Genomic DNA, 17608 nt, shown 5'->3' with positions numbered 1-17608 from the left:
GAATATCTGGTCCTGTCTGGGATGGATTTTGACATTTAGTTGAGTGAAAATTAAAGTGTTGAATAGCTGGGAACAGTATTAAACACCCATAAACAAATCTATAAAAAGTAGGTTTGCAAATGTACATTATTTTAATATAATTAAACATATTCAATAAACAAGTTGCTGTACATATACAAGTTGTCTGGTAAATACGCCGTCAGTGATGAATCAATAAATAATTACAATCGTCCAGTATAAATAATGGTTAGGTTTAATTAGTTTGGTTCTGTACTCAAAATTCAATAAAACTCACACCAAATCTTCCAATTTAACAAATTAAACTGCAATCAAGCTCTCACATACTAAACACACTGGTAAATATGCACATCTAAAAAATTATCGACCAATAAGATTAATTAAAACAAATCCAAAACCACCCGAAATACCTTTATCGTACACTATTTACGTGACATTAAACCAACATAAATTACAATATTAAATACACAATATATGTTTTAAATAAAATATTCCTATTCAAAATGGAGGCAGAGATAAGAGTTATCTATGTGGACTTACCGGTCCGATGGCAGCAGCGTCGTGGTTAAACTCAGTCGCGACTGGAGAGACGGCAGTTGCTAGCTTGGAGAGGTTAAGTAACAGTGGAGGGGGTATTGAGTAACGAGTGTACTCCTTCATTCATACTTTTATCCCCGTATTATTGCTATCCAGGCGAAATCGACAGCAAGGTTACAATAATTGCAACAATTGGTTTGAACATAATGTGATCGTCGGGTTTGATTGGCACTAGTTTGGAAATAGATGGAAGAGGGTGTATCTTGAGGGTGTAGTGTGATTGTTTACAAACAAGGGTTACGAACAAGTGTAAAAAACTCATTAGTCAAGTATTTAAAATTATTGGTATTTATTTGACAAACCCAATAAAAAGACTATCGAAAGTGTTAATATATTGTACCGTAATACAATTTTACTACACGATTATGATTTTTAAATTGAATTTAAAAAGGAAAATTTAACCAGTTATACATTTAGGCAAATTCAAGTAAATGAACCTAGACAATGGCCAATGAAAATTTTGGAAATCTGATAAATACTTAACGGCAATAATGTTTCATTAGTTAAGTTTTCTGCCCTTGTAAATGCTAATTACTGTATAAATAATAAACATGTTCTCATCCTGCCTTTTAATTAAAGCCCCAAAACCTTTCCGACCCATTCGAAATCATAAACAAAAATAGCTTAAGCTTAAACTAAAATGAAGGTATAAAGTATAGTAACTTGAGTACAAATCAAAATAAAAAAGGTTAATTATTTAAAATTAAATCTTCTCATAAAATATTGTTTGGTTGTACTATTTTTGTGTTGTGTGGAAATTAAATGTGTTTCTTTCGGTGCTATTATCCTTATAATTGTTCAATGATGTATTCGGTTTTAGATATTTATAGAGTTGAAATGCACGATGTTTAACATTCCTGTATACAACCTAGTTTTCATGTAGATGTCTATCAGTTGGTTCATCCACTGATGGGCTTGATGAATGTTCTAAATCTATTCTTATGGAGTTTATTATTAGTGAGAAGTCAAAGCCGCTCATATATTATGAGGGATTAAAGTTTAGATTTTACAAGACATTGAAGGACGATATTCAGCGATGGCCATGCTGTGATAAAAAGTGTAAGTCTTTCTTAAAGCTAAGTGTTATCAATTAAATAATTGAAAAACAGACTGGTCACAATCATGACCGATGTGACGATACCGTTCTATTGTAAAAAGGTTAAAATACCTGTAACTGCCTCGTGATTCCTCTGTTCCTGTACTGGACTACGCGCGTTTCGATGTATTCACATCATCATCAGGTCACAAACTTGAAGAACTTAAACCATTCTTGAATTGGTCGCGTCAAAGTTTACAAAAAAATACACAAAACATTTGGCCTACAGTATTTTTTTGTAAACTTTGACGCGACCAATTCAAGAATGGTTTAAGTTCTTCAAGTTTGTGACCTGATGATGATGTGAATACATCGAAACGCGCGTAGTCCAGTACAGGAACAGAGGAATCACGAGGCAGTTACAGGTATTTTAACCTTTTTACAATATTATTGTCAACGTGATTCGGAATAAACAACACAACATGAAGATACCGTTCTGAATAGTCAAAATCTGAATAATAAGTTACGACGAAAGGCAATTGAAGAAATTAGTGTTAGGTATCAGGGTTTACCAAGTTCAATATGAAAGTTTTTGAAAAGGTGTAATTTTTTTAATTTTAAATATTTGCCATCACAATAAACTTATGTACAATTGAGTGCAAACCAAACTAACACAATAAACTGATTTCTTAAATTATGTACTATTACTATTCTTAAATTTTAGGTACAATTAAACCAACCGTATCCTTGGCCGCAATTATTAACCTGTTTATACTTGGGCCGCAACTCGTACAAAACATTTTTCAGTCTGGACCGCAACTCATACGCAAAATGAGGTTTGGGCCGCAACTCACCAACACCGGATTTTTGTGGGACTTGGCCTAACAATCTCATGAAAAGAAAACCAATTTCAAATGGTTTACTTTTTTGTTGAAACAAATATTCTTAGACGGGGTTCTTTGCGTCTAATACGAGAAAACATAGATTTTTGTCGTGGCCAAAGTACAAACATACTTCATCCACTGAGCAGAGACACAAACACCATGTTGAGTCTTAATCACAATAAATTCTTTCTTACACTAAACCGCATGGGTAACTATGCAACAATGGATATAATGAAGTGAAGAAAATAGGGATACCAAAATATAATCTTTTTGTCTTTAAAAATGTGTCTCACAGTACTTTTAGTTTGGGTTGCGTTAAAAAACACCCTGTATATATGAAGTTTAGTAATATGAAGAATGTTTTATATAAGAATTTATTGCATTACATAATTAGTTAATATTATTATCCAGGTTAAACTATAAGCTGATTTCATTTAAAAGTAAAGAGGTTGAAAATAGGGGGTTGGTTTTTACATGGATCATAAGGATAAGGATATTGCAGTATACTAACATACTCTTTATACAAGGTTGACAATCATCAAAAGGGCTTATAGTATCCAAATACTTGTACTAGTGAATACAAATACATTCTAAATATCTCTCTTTCCAAAAATACAAGAAACATAACATTTTACCTGATTTCTAAACGGTTTCCTAATTTACTTTAGGATAATATGTTTTCTACGGGTATGTACTGTTTTAATCACCCTTTTAACTGAAGTTTGCTAGAGGGTGTACTTTAAGGATAATCTCTTCTTTGAAATACCATCGTTAAGCGATATTTGTGGAACACCACCTTAAGACCATCAGGAAATGTTTCACTCCTTGTTTATTGAAAGTAAAAGGTATTTTAAGTGTAAATATAGTTCCAGGATATGAGATGAATGGCCAAAAGAGCCGACGGCCTTCTTGACACTGTGGATAAGAACTATTTGGAATTTCCACTGAAAATGCACATTAAAGCAATGCATGCATCATGGTTATTGAATTGTTAAATATACATTAACCCTAACAATTTCGTGTTCGTTCTTTTAGTCTGACTTTTTAAACTGATGTCAGTTAGTTATGACGTTATGATTATCTTTTTTATAATGATATTTTATAAAAGATATCAATCAATTCATTGAGATAGGGACGCCTCCTAGGTATTTTAACCCAAATATGAGTGAAGGATGAGTTAATTGAGTGAGATGACTTGTGTAGCTTTTTACTGACTAAAATCAGCGTACGGTCTTGTGATGTGTGTATAAACTGTATATAACATGTGTAAAAAGTTCTTCTCGTCTCCCTGATTATGCCACTTATATAGGTATTGGAGGATTTAACATCTTTCTGCAAGAACAAAGGCTAAGGTAACAACAGTTAAATAATTAAATAATATCAGCTGTTTTATCAGCCAGGATCAGTAGGCAGTTTGTTTATGTTTAACAATCAAAAAGCCACTGACTTTTATCAGGATCGAACTGACGACCTTTTGTTTAATAGGCGAGCACTTTAACCACTCAGCTACCCAGCCTTTGCTTGAAGTAATTTCTTTAATGGTGTTTTGCTTATGTATGTCTTTTAATATCCTTTTTTGTACCTAGAATATTTTTTGTCAATGGTCCCTGATTTTCATAGGTAAAGAGAAGCATTATATAACTCTAATCGATCAGTATCACATTTTGTATTTTTTACGGTTTTGCACTTTTTGTTATTTATATACCTATCGGCCCACAAGAAAATGGTCTCAACATCAGCTTTCAAAATGTACTAACCCGCTATTGATAGTGATTTTCTCATACTCTAGTTCTCGATTACCTCTATCAAGATAACCACGATTATATTTTTCTTGCTGTCAAAAGCAACTATAACTAGCTAAATTATTGAGGTTGTCTAAATGAGAACTTATGTTTGCCAAAAGGGAAACAAAATATTATAATATAGTAACGAAATTACATAATTTTGTTAAATCGAATGAATAGATCTTAATAAACAATCAGTTTACATAAATAATTGTACTGTTAATATACTGTTAATACTGTTCAATACTGTATATTAGGTTCAGAGGGGAGACAAAATATGACGTTTTAAGCCGGTTTAATATCACAGCAATAATTCAGAGACATAACAGGCATAAACGGGGATTAGCAAAAATTGTTTTTTTTAGAAATGACTGGTTAAAACCCCCTTTTGTTAACTAAGTTTTTAAATACAACTATAAACAAGTAATGCATTTTCGTAAATATCTTTGTCCTAAGCTATAACTCAATTTATAAAACCACAGTGTCGTGTCTGGTTTATAATATACTATTGCTCGTATTGACATGAGCTGCCTCACAGGTCACGACTAACGTCACTCAATGTAACTGTATAATGACAGATCAGGCTGAGTGCATTACTGTTGCACTAGCCTGTATAAATACTAACCAAGGTCGAGTAACTGCATCTACTGACTTGTGATTACAGCCACACCTATCTGTCCTACAGGGTTTATAAATTACACACATTGATGTTCATTAAAGTTTATTAACAGTTATTGGTAGGTGCAATCATTTGACTAAGTAATTATTTCATTGATAAAATTATAAGTAGTGAAAAACACTGTATGTGTAATTTTAAAAGTTTGTTAAAGAAGTACTTACTTTTTAGCCTATCTTTGACCTTGGATACAAAAATTATATTTCATATTCCGTTGTTAAGTCTTAAGCCTTTTTAATATGTGTTTAATGTTCGGGTACATTTGGGGTAGCGGATTTCTACCCCCGAATATTTACCCCCATGAAAAAACGCCTACATCAATTTGACGTCACGAGGGGCGGGGCCTATACACGGTCGAGAAACAGCCCGCAACTGGAAATCTACCCCCGGACATCTACCCCCAGACATCTAACCCCGGACACCTATCCCCGGACATTTACCCCCGGACATCTACCCCCAGACATCTACCCCCGGAAATCTACCCCCGGACATCTACCCCCAGACATCTAACCCCGGACATCTATCCCCGGACATTTACCCCCGGACATCTACCCCCAGACATCTACCCCCGGAAATCTACCCCGTGGTCAGCTACGCTACGTATCGGCCAAGATGCATTAATCGCATTAATGTTGTTATCGTTACAGCTTATTTCATTAGGAAGATATAGTAGAATGTTAAACAAGACAATGACATATCACATGCTTAACACTAGATATTATAACCGAAGAGCCGTTTATTTACATAAAGCAATTAATAAAATCGATTACAACAATGAATATTGGTCGATATTGGCAGTGCTGACCACGGGGGTTAGATGTCCGGGGGTAGATGTCCGGGGGTAGATGTCCGGGGGTAGATTTCCAGTCGCGGGCTATTTCCGCTATTTCTCGACCTTGTATAGGCCCCGCCCCTCGTGACGTCAAAATGACGTAGGCATTTTTTCATGGGGGTAAATATCCGGGGGTAGAATTCCGGCGACCCCATTGCGCTGTTCTTCTCTTTCTCTAGTTATGTGCTTCATATTGCAGATTGTGTTTTTTTATTTTGTTCTATACGAAAGGACAGCAATAATTTCTAAATATTTAAATTTTTAGGGTTAGAGGAGTTTTAATATTAATTAAATTACAAGGAATAAATATTAAACATCAGAGCACACTTTACATATATGATTCAACTAATAAACTAAACTAAACTAATATGTTGATACAATTGATCTCTATCATTTACTAGCTCTTGCCCACGGACTTCACCGCTTCACCCCGTTTGACTTCATTAGTATTAATAAAACTATTGATTGGTTAATATAAGTTAAGCCGAAATAAACAACACAGCAATACAAACAAATAATCACACCTGATTTTAAACTGTATGTATCAAATCCAATTTATGTATGTTTGTTTGTTTGTTTGTCCTTTATGGACTCCGAAACCGCTTGACAGATTGTAATGAAACTTTCAGACATTATTAAGCATTATTCAAGGATGGTTTGTGTGAAGTTTGGTGCGGATCATTCAAAAGGGCTCCGCCCCAGTGGCTCTGGAGTTTCCCATGTTAACCTTATGAGTACTCATATTTAAATGGAATTGCAGACTCTTCACAGCTGGTTCAACTAAACAATTTGATTCTGTGATGTTCAATAGCATTAAAAAGTTAATAGGTTTACCTACAGGGTGCAGCACTATTATTTTTTTTTTATTTATGACAACAGCTTTTGCAACCAAAAGGTGAGTGGGAGTAGCGAACTAACTTCGACCTGGAGGCGAGTTAGCGTAGCAAACGAGCTAACCTGAAGGGCAAGTGCTCACTAGCCCGGGCAAGTGAGCGCAGCGAACGAGCTCCAACCCAAAGGTGAGTGAGCGTAGCGAACGAACTTCAACCAGGACGTGATTGAGCCATGTGAACAAGCTCATCTTGAGAATGAACGAGCATTTGATATAAAACCACATTAGGATAGGACGTTCTGTCGGGCCAGCTAGTCTATATATATAAAATCCAATGTATGTATGTTTGTTTGTTTGTTTGTCCTTTATGGACTCCGAAACCGCTCGACAGATTTCAAAGAAACTTTCAGGCATTATTAAGCATTATCAAGGATAGTTTGTGTGATGTTTGGTGCAGATCCGTCGAAAGGGCTCCACCCCAGTGGCTCTGGAGTTTCCCATGTTAACCTTATGAGTACTTATATTTAAATGGAATTAAAGAATCTTAACAGCTGGTCCAACTAAACAATTTGATTCTGAGATGTTCAACAGCATTAAAAAGTTAATAGATTTACCAACAGGGTGCAGCACTATTATTTTTTTAATGTATGACAACAACTAATTTGCAACAAAATGGTGAGTGAGCATAGGGAACGAACTTCAACCTGGAGGCGAGTAAGCGTAGCGAACGAACTTCAACCAGGCCGTGATTGAGCCATGCGAACGAGCTCATCTTGAAAATGAAAGAGCATTTGACATAAAACCACATCAGGACGGGACGACGTCTGTCAGGCCAGCTATAGTTCGGCCGCTTAGAAAGCGACCTCCTCCAGCATTGGTTTAGCATTAGCGTGCAGGTCGTTTTCTAAGCGGCCGAACTGTAGTAAGGTGATTGAAAGAATAACAAACAAATAAGTACAGCTGAGGTATTTTAAACATTAGGTATATGGAAATTTCCCTTTAGAAAGGAATTACGACCTTTAAGGGCAATTTATGGAATAATGGATAGTTTTGCGCAAGGTTTCTCGTTATGACGAACATTTTAAGTATACGCTTTATGGGGTGTGACTGATAGTTTTATTTTTTATTTTATTCATGGGTACCTTTGGAGTTATAAGGATTTCATCCACAAATTACATTTTTATCAGTCTGTTTACAATCACAAACATAACATCTGATTCTACTTAACGCCACAAATTGCCACATATTCTTCACGCTGTTACATGTTCATTGTTTCGTTGTCCTTGGTATTTTGTAGGCGTAATGTCACCGACCAATCGGGAAGTGATACCAATTAACAGTCGCCAGGTAAATGGTGCCCTGATTGTAAATGGTACGGTGAGATGATGTGGTGTGACAACCAAATGTCAAGGATCCTGGATACATTAAGGCCATCGCTTCAGCGATTTTAATCTAACGTTTGGCTACAAACTCAATTGGCCGATGAAAATAGTATGATTGTCAGTTTTGATTCGGTGGTAAATAGTGGCGATTCGGGTCCGTTGCGTGATTTTGTTTGGGTCTTTTTGCATCCAATATACAACTATGCGATGATAAATTGATTAAAGGAGAAGGTTTTTAGTAATTCATTGTTTTTACCTATACTAGGCTAGTACTGTAGAATAAAAATACTATGATAGTAAATATACAAATAAAATAAGACGAGAGGAATTAATATTCAAAATGTTAAACTTCTTCACCTTGTTATAGCTCAATTTGTCCTTTTTACACTTACGCTTATATAGTTAAGTTTCAACTGCCTCTAAGAAATCAATGTAAATTGTTACCGCTAAGGTTGCAAATAAAGTAATAATGTATCTTGCATGCATGAAGAGTTTTATAATTCAAGTTAAAATTATTAATAATAATTAGTTTTTTTTATCATAAATTGACCCCCACGTCATTTTCATTTCAAGATAGCTTTTATCCTATGGCTATTCTGTACAATCTTTATGAAAACAGACTTGAGTCTTCATCTAATTTTTTTATGGAATCGACCAGCATTTTTTTTAAATGTTAATCGTTGACAGAAAACTGACAGAAATTATGGAAACAGTTATTTGTGTAACTAGTGGGCAATTTGTACTCGTGTTACACATTATATTTTTCCTACAGTTATTATAAATCATAGAAATAAATACTAAGCAACACGTTTTAGGTTAGTTTAAATCCAAGCGTTGAACGAAATGGGAAACACTTCAACAGCTGATCGTAGTCGTAGTATCTTTGTGTTGCCAACCTATTTCCAAACGTACACGGATTACGTGCATGATAAAAGCACGCTGTTTTGTGTTGTTTGTTTGGAATAATGGTTTGCGGCAAAACAAAAAGAGTACGGAAAAAGGAAAAAGAGTGCGGCAAAAGTAAGTAAATGCAGCAATTGGAAGTTTCTTTACTATGATTAGTGCAAGGAAGCCCAGTTTGTTAGTTGACTTTAGGACAATTTATTTTTTAGTTAAGAAAACGAACATTAATAATTAGATAGAATCAGTTGCTATCTCATACATCATTATACAGGGTGTACCAAATAGAACTGAACAACTTTGAACCCTAATTAATTCCAACTACTTTGGCGTCCATAGATCATTTTTTTAATTGCCATATGATAGAGGAACTTAAACAGTTTTTTTTTTTCAAAATGAATTGCATATATCAGCTGATCCATTGTTGCTCAAAGCTTTAAACTTCAAAACATAACCAACAGAAAGGCAGACGTCATGGACGTGCAAGAGAAAGGTCAGTGTGTTAAATGGTACATTGAAACAAAATCCAACACCCCAGATTTTTTTTCGTCTGGGGTTTTGAGAAAGGGAAAGTTTACAAGTCGAAAGTTTCCAATGTTCGAGAATTGAGATTGAGAATCAATGCAGCCTTCAGCAACATCACATATGAAATGCTACATGGAGTGTGGTCAGAGTTAAATAACCGTATTGACTGTATTTTTCCAGGAATGGAAACCATGTTGAAAATTTAAACCAAACTTATATCCAGAGAACCAAAACTTATAGCCAGGGAACTTAGATGTGCTACTTAACGCTAGCTGTTACCCTCGGACTTCACCCAGTTTGACTTCATAAGTATTAATCAAACTGTCGATTGCTTAAAGCTGAAATAAACAAAACAGAAAGCAGTAATACAAACAAATATTCACACCTGATTTCAATAAGGTAATAAATTGAAAGAATAACGATCAAATAAGTACAGTTGAGGTATTTTTAACATTAGGTATTTGGAAAATTCCCTTTACAAAGAAATTACTATCTTAAAGGGCAATTTATAAAATAATGGATAGTTTTTCACAAGGTTTCTCGTCATGGCGAACATTTTAAGTATATGGTTTATGGGGTTTGACTTGTAGTTTTCTCAAAAGTTCATGGGTACTTTGGGATTTATATATGGATTTATTAAAATGTTTATAGGCATGTTATTAAAATATTTACACTGCAACAAAGTTGTACAGTTTTTATTTTTGGATACCCTGTATTATTCACACTGAGTATATTATTTAAATCAGCTGGTCAACCTCTCCTTTAACTATAAAAAAGTATTGTCTTCAATGTTCTATCGTAAGTTGTCTGTTTGATGTAATTGTATCTAATTTTTACTTTAGTTGCTCTATTATTGAGCTTGATGTTTTGATACATCTTAAGCAATCTCTTTCAATCTCGGCACAATACACGTCGATACAAACAAGAGTTTAGTTCCTAATGAGGCATTGCGTGAAATTGTAAATAACTTTGTGGAATTCAAACAGAAACCAGGTGGCTATGAGTTATGAGTGTTGTGATGGACAGGAACTAGTGCAAGATCCTTCATATAATTGGTTGCTAGAGACATGCTAGTGCTAAATATCCGTGTCGCAACCATTGGCCAACTCTATGGCGTAGTTCTGACAGGTGTTGACGTCTAATGCATTCCTGTCACATCACATGCGATCTGGGAATGTCACGTTCTGTGAATAAAATGTAAAATATATTAGAACGAGAGGAATGTCCTGCAAATGAAACATTCTTAGTCAGATATGTGGACGAACTATTTTGTAAGTTTTGTTAAGTGTAGAGTCATCTATTGAATCAAATTGGGCGATACTTGTAAATAATTCAAAATGCAAATTGAAGACAAATGATTAAAGATATTTAATGCTTTAACAAACTAACATTCACTACACATCAGAACAATAAAACTTACTAGTAAGGTAAACGCACCAGTAGCTGACAGTATAAGACACTATACGCACTTAATAATCCGTGGTTTTGAATAAATAGGAACTAAATAGATATTACGGATTTTATGTGATTCTAAATTTAGTGTAGTTTTCAAATTTGTCATACAAAAAGGGTTTTTTAAATATATTTTATAACATTTTTAAGCTTAATTCAACCTTTGTACGTGTTCCAGTGGCTGACAGTGAAAAAATTGCTTGTACCAGTAGCTGACTGTCAGTTGTCCCAGTAGCTGACACTGGAACTATAAATGTACTACCTGCTAAACCTAAGGGTTTTATAATTTATAAGACAAATAAAATCTAATTTAATAATTAAATTATAAAATCATGTCAAACGTTATTAAGAAAATTTATTTTACATATTTTAAAATAAAAAATATTTACATAAAAAAATATAAATTTAAAAAAAAAATAAAAAAAATTTAAATATAATTTGCCTTATTAATTAAAAAATTTAAATGTGTGAAATCAAACACATAAAATTAAACATTAACTATTCATTACGTTAATTCAGAATGGGTTTAGACTGCTAAAACCAATTTAATATTGTGCAAGGTAGTAGCAAATATCCCCTGTCAGCTAGTGGAACTTGTATGGCTTTTGTGTACCAAAGCCTGACATTGATATAATTTTAAATCCAAAGCCCCTAACACCCCAATTTTATCACGAAATTGTCAACAAAGGTATAATTGATAAAAATAATGAGCCTAATCATTATACTGTTTAAGAAATTTAGCGAAATGACAAAAAACCAAACTTACCTTCTTAACAATTTCATTAAGGGAATCGACTAAATGTGATGTGTACAGACAGGGTCGCTTTCAAACCACCACCATTCAGCGAGTATGGGCTAAATTTCACTGATTTGTTTGTAAACAAATCAAGAATAAACATATGTTCTTCTAACAATGCAATCATGTGTACATATTTTTAAGAGACCACATTATAATGTAAAGAAACTCAAACTGTCAGCTTCTGGAGCACTGTCAGCTACTGGTGCATTTACCTTAAATATTATTTTCTCCATGACAACCAGAATCAATAAAAATCATCCAAAGATAAACAAGTAAAAATGTCCACAATATCAAACAGCTGATAACTAATTTATATCACAAGCACAATACTCACATTGTGTTGTTAAAATCTTATTCACTTTTTACCATCGTTACCATTGAGATGGAGACTCACTTAAAGGTGCGTTTACACTAAGATATATGACATAAGACATAAGACATGTTTATTTCCAGTAGACATATTACAAATGTATTGGAAGAGTCAAACATTTTCATGCAGAGCAGTTGTCAAATTTTGAAGTATGTTTCAGAGTATACTTTGAAGTCTACGAAAAAAATTGCATTTTAAGTTATTTAATAGGTCTAAAACTAAAACTCTGTGATATTAGTTTTAGATCTATTAAGTAACTTAAAATGCAATTTTTTTTTCTTCCCCCGCCAAAGCAAAACTGCTGACCAAGCGAATTTCCATTTGCCTTAATAGATTTTCAATTATGTTTTTAATTAACATTAGGTTTTATGAGTACCTGGGCTTGCTGCTACAGGGAGGGTAAACAAGTGTGTTTTTAGTAAAATATTAATAACCTGGTATAAAATAAATACATTTCCCAAGTTTGATTAAAATATATCCATAAACAAGCAAACTACAAAATTTTACAATATTCTCCATAAGAATAACTTGGGAATTAAAAAAAAAAACAATTTTTTGAATTTTCTACGTAACCAATAACTGTACATAAACACTTTGATATACTAATTATTTGTTTTTAAGCTCTTTATGAGGTCTGGAGAGAAATTGGGAAATTTTGTGTTTAGAGAGTCAAAAATTAGTATGGCGTAAATTCGCTACATGGCTGTACCAAAAGTTTACGTTTTACAATAAAGACACAGGCTCACATGCGTGAATCGTTGATTTTGAGTATATTTCCAAAAACGTATTCAACAACACATTTATGAAAACTGTATATTTAAATTAATTAGGTGTATGTTCATATACAAGTAAATATGAGGTAACAAACAAAATAAGCATTTTCCGGTTCACACTACAACGAGTTTCATTACAGGAAACTAAAACTAGTTAAGATCCTGATTATCGACCTTGGCAGTTTTAACTAGTTTATTCATGATTTTACAGTGGATTACAAAGAGCTTCCTTGATTTTAAAGGGCATTTTCAATGACAACAGATTTACCCAACGGGTCAATATGTTACTAGATATTTTAAAACAATTTGTAAATTAACATTTTTATATTGAGAGTAGTAAGATTTTGAAAATTCCCCGACAGTTTAAACGATAATCCTTTAAACATCTTTACTACAGGTGAAAAAAAATTCTACGTATCTTAATTTTCATATATCAACAATTTTGGTTAATGTTTTATTAGCTTCCAGTTGTATAAGAAAAACTTTAGATTTATTAACGTGCATTATCAATAATTTTACTACTAAATAAACTGCTATTTTAATTAATGGATTGATTAGTTCTCAAGCATGGACTGTTACATACTGGTACAGCAAGCAACACTATATCACATTCACACAGTACACAGCCCGTGATCATTACAATATCTTGTTAATGTCAAAGGGCAGTTAACTAGAGCACTACCAAGGATTGCTGACCAAAGATACAAGTTTTCTAGGCTATTTTATTGAGCAATCATAACTACATCCAATTAAATAGTTCGCACACTTTTAGTTCACCATAGCAATTAAATAGACAATTAATCGTTCAAGTTTGTTTTTAACTGTTCGGTTTTTCTAAGTAAGTTGGATACTATAGAATTTTTCCTAAATGTATTTTCAACCTTGCAAACAGAACCAGCTGTTAAAATGTATAAACGAGTACTCTATAAATACTATATTTACCATTCTTATATTTCATCAGAAGACAATATTAGAATATGCTTATATTTTATGGCAAAAACTTAAAGCGTTGATGTACTGAATTTTATATATATACTAGCCCGCGTTTAACTTCTTAATTTTAAAGATGATCTAGTTCACATGGCTCAATCACGTCCTGGTTGAAGTTCGTTCGCTACGCTCACTCACCTTTAGGTTGGAGCTCGTTCGCTGCGCTCACTTGCCTTCAGGTTAGCTCGTTCGCTGCGCTCACTTGCCTTCAGGTTAGCTCGTTCGCTACGCTAACTCACCTCCAGGTTGAAGTTCGTTCGCTACGCTCACTCACCTTTTGGTTGCAAATTAGCTGTTGTCATAAATAAAAAAAAAAAAATAGTGCTGCACCCTGTTGGTAACCCTTATAACTTTGATGCTATTGAACATCATAGAACAGAACCAACTTGTTTAATTGAAACAGCTGTTAAGATTCATTAATTCCTTTAAATATGAAAAATCATAAGGTTAACATGGGGGACTACAGAGCCACTGGGGCGGAGCCCGAAAGGATTTTTGAGATAAGAATATGCTTTAATGTTAATCGGGAATGTGAGCTATCATCATGCCAAATTTCAGCCCAATCCATCCAGTAGTTTATGCGTGATTGAGCAACACACACACACACACACACACAAACACACACACAAACTCACAAACTTTCAGATTTATAATATTAGTAAGATAGGTTGTTTTAATAACTTAGAAATTGTTACGATAAATTGAAAGATATACATAATGTTTTTATAATACCTTTTTCCCTTCGAATTTATAACGAAATATTTTAGTGTACACTATAAATTATACAAAAATAATAAATTAATATTTTGCTTACATCAACTCACCCAAACGTTACCAAACACAAAACTACCCGTTTATCAAATAGATACACTTATTAAACACGTTACCTACCACTATAGATGACTACCATTACAAAGAAGCCCAGTTTACAATTGCTACAATCCGTTTTAGGACTAATCAAAAATGCCAAACATTTTATCCGGGAGGAGATGATTTGAAATAATTTACTATACAAGTGCACCTCCACGTAAGCACAATTTTTACAAATTTTGTGTTCGTGTTATGTTGTAAAATCAGTATTTTATCACTCTTCTTTAATTCAAACCCATTTACCATATTTTTTTAATGAAGCAATACAATTTTTTTTCTGTGGTAGACCTCCTAGATTATCAATTTCTGTTAACGTATTTTAAAATAAATACAATGCCATTAAATAGACTACAGTTCCGGCATCTCATTTATTACAAATCGAGCACTGAATCAAAGCCGCACTAGACTGAATGCAACACTACATCCGTTGAACGGAGTGTTAAATCTTTTGAGTACCTCTTTGGCCCAATAGCCGAACTACCATTTCAGTATATGGCTCCCTTACTATTGAAGTAATTTAAGACGAATACAATACACCTTTACTTTTAGTCCTTCTTACTTCTTGTGTCTTCGATACAATCTTTAAATCGGGGTGTCGTAAACTGTCTTCCTTTTTTGTGTATTTGTGTTTTCATGTTTTGTGTATTTGTGTTTTATGTTTTGTGTAGGCCTATGTGTGCTCCTCTATGAATTGTTTCACTCCATTTACACCTATCACATGATTCTTTTCGAAAGAGGTCGAAAAAAGGTCTTTTAGCCGATTCTAGGTCATGTTTAGATGTAGCTCGTTCACCCTATGAGTAGTTTTACAGTGTTGTGTGTCCTTAGTAGGTTCAGTATCAATAAAATATTGTTTTGCAACATCATTCGGTGAAGATTTATCCCGTGCCATAATCCAAGCTGTAAACCCAATGACTTCGTACCCTCGCGTTAGTATTCACATCTACTCATATATGGCCAAGTGTACTTGTAAATGGACGGTAAAAGTCATTAACTGTAAATCTTGAAAAGCCTTGATTTGTGACGTTGTATCATCTTGGTAAAGGATAAGCTGTATACTGTTATTTTTGTACCGTTTTGTAAACTAGCCGTTTCAGTTCAGTTCTTAGAATTGAAAATACTCACTTAGCATTGTTAACTTACTTAACAGCATTGTTTTTACTTAACAACACGAGTAACGGGCCAATGAGGTTCAAGGTTGAGAGAAAAAAGGAAAATTGTAATGCTTCGAACATCAACTAATCAGCAGTTCAGGCCAATTTAATCGTTGAGTGGTGCAATCAGTGTTAGGTATAATGTTTCGTTGCATCACCGTCAGTGGCAATGAGATATTATAAACGAAAAGATAACCTCTCTTAGAAGTTATAATTGTGATTGTTAGTAAATAAAAAAACTGCCGTAGGTAAAGTAGTGTACGCAGCTCGCGTAAATAGTTTGTTCGCATTGCCTCTATTGAAAATAGTCCAGAGGAAATGTTTGTTCCTCACATTCTAAAATATTGCGATAGGAAATAATTATTTGTATAACTAGTTCACTTGCCCATTATATTTTTCCTACAGTTACTATAAAGTATACAAATAATTAGTCTTCAAACACTAAACAACACGTTTTAGGTTAGGTTAAAGCCAAGCGTTAAACGAAAATAGAATGTTAACACGAAACAACAGATCAAGTCGTAGTATCAATACTCAAAAACTGTGAAACGCTGCATCAGCTGATCTTAGTCGTAGTTTGTGTTGCTCTTTTATTTTCAAGCGTACACGTATTACTTGTTTTATACAAAGCACACTGTTTTGTGTGAGTTTTTTTAGAATACTAGAGTGCAGTAAAGTAAAATGAGTGCGGCAAGAGTAGGTAAATGCAGCAATTAATTACTTTGCGCGCCATAATCATTGCAAGAAAGCCTTCTTTGTCAGGTAACTGTGGACAAAATACTTTTTAAGAGTCGATTTCATCCCCTACAAATGAAAACACTTCAGAAACACCGAAATTCGACTACAGTATTGCATATTACATTTAGAATACGGAACAATTTAACTGTTATATGGTAACATGTCATCGGTTCAGAGTTACTAGAATATTTCACTGTCATAACAACTGCTATATCAGTATATATGTCAGGTAACTGCTACGAGACGCGTCTAGTTTCACCATCTAAAGTCTGACTAAACAACGAATAGCAAAAATATACGAATTGAATGTTAGTCCCTTTCTACATTCATAAAAACAGAATAAATACTCACACCATAGAACTTATATATCCTTATCATTTGAGATGGGGAGGCCACCTGTATTTATTTAAACCCAAAATATGAGTGAAGGATAAATGTATATTGGAGTGTGATACCTTGTGTAGCTTTGGCACAATTTTCATTTCATCTGTAGTATTCAATACGGACAAAATGAGAGTAAACAATGAAAAATATAAAATTTATTTTTTAATTATAAAACTAAGAAAAATAAAAAAATATATAAACTGTCATAAACCCAACCCAACTTACCAAACTTGCTGATAATGAAAAAAATCGAATGAAGGTTTAGCCTACTAATCGAAAAAATAGTTCTGTTCATAAAGTAAAATTTTAAATGCATAAAATTCAACAAAACTCTAAGCTACACACTTTCTTATGGCAACGTTATCCACGGGTACGTATAGTTTAAAACATAAGAACGCGTAATTATTTTGTCCTTTATACTTTATACAAAACCATATACTAAAGCTGGGCGATCATCTTGTGAAAATATATTTTCTGTAGTAAATTGTTTTGAAACCTTAGCCTCCTACGACGGGTCATAACCAACCCATTTCAAAATTAGGCCTATATTGACGGCGTAAAAGATTATTTCTGTGACCCTTTCCCCAATCAAGTATTCAATCATGAGGAGTT

General features: G+C 33.6%; 1 protein-coding gene across 3 annotated transcripts in view; it reads right to left on the bottom strand.

Moving 5' to 3' along the window:
- LOC128991116 (uncharacterized) overlaps window positions 1–631 on the bottom strand; it is a 32458-nt gene extending 31827 nt beyond the window's left edge. For all 3 annotated transcript variants that reach the window (XM_054413860.1, XM_054413861.1, XM_054413862.1), the window contains exon 1: window positions 559–631. The gene's annotated coding sequence lies outside the window, so the exon portion shown is untranslated. The remainder of the gene's footprint in view (window positions 1–558) is intronic.
- Window positions 632–17608: the final 16977 nt, after the last annotated feature.

Source organism: Macrosteles quadrilineatus, unplaced genomic scaffold, assembly GCF_028750875.1.
Source record: "Macrosteles quadrilineatus isolate MER2022 unplaced genomic scaffold, UCM_ALF_1.0 Scaffold_3__2_contigs__length_128488019, whole genome shotgun sequence".
Lineage (NCBI taxonomy): Eukaryota > Metazoa > Arthropoda > Insecta > Hemiptera > Cicadellidae > Macrosteles > Macrosteles quadrilineatus.
This window is presented reverse-complemented; position numbering and strand designations above follow the sequence as displayed.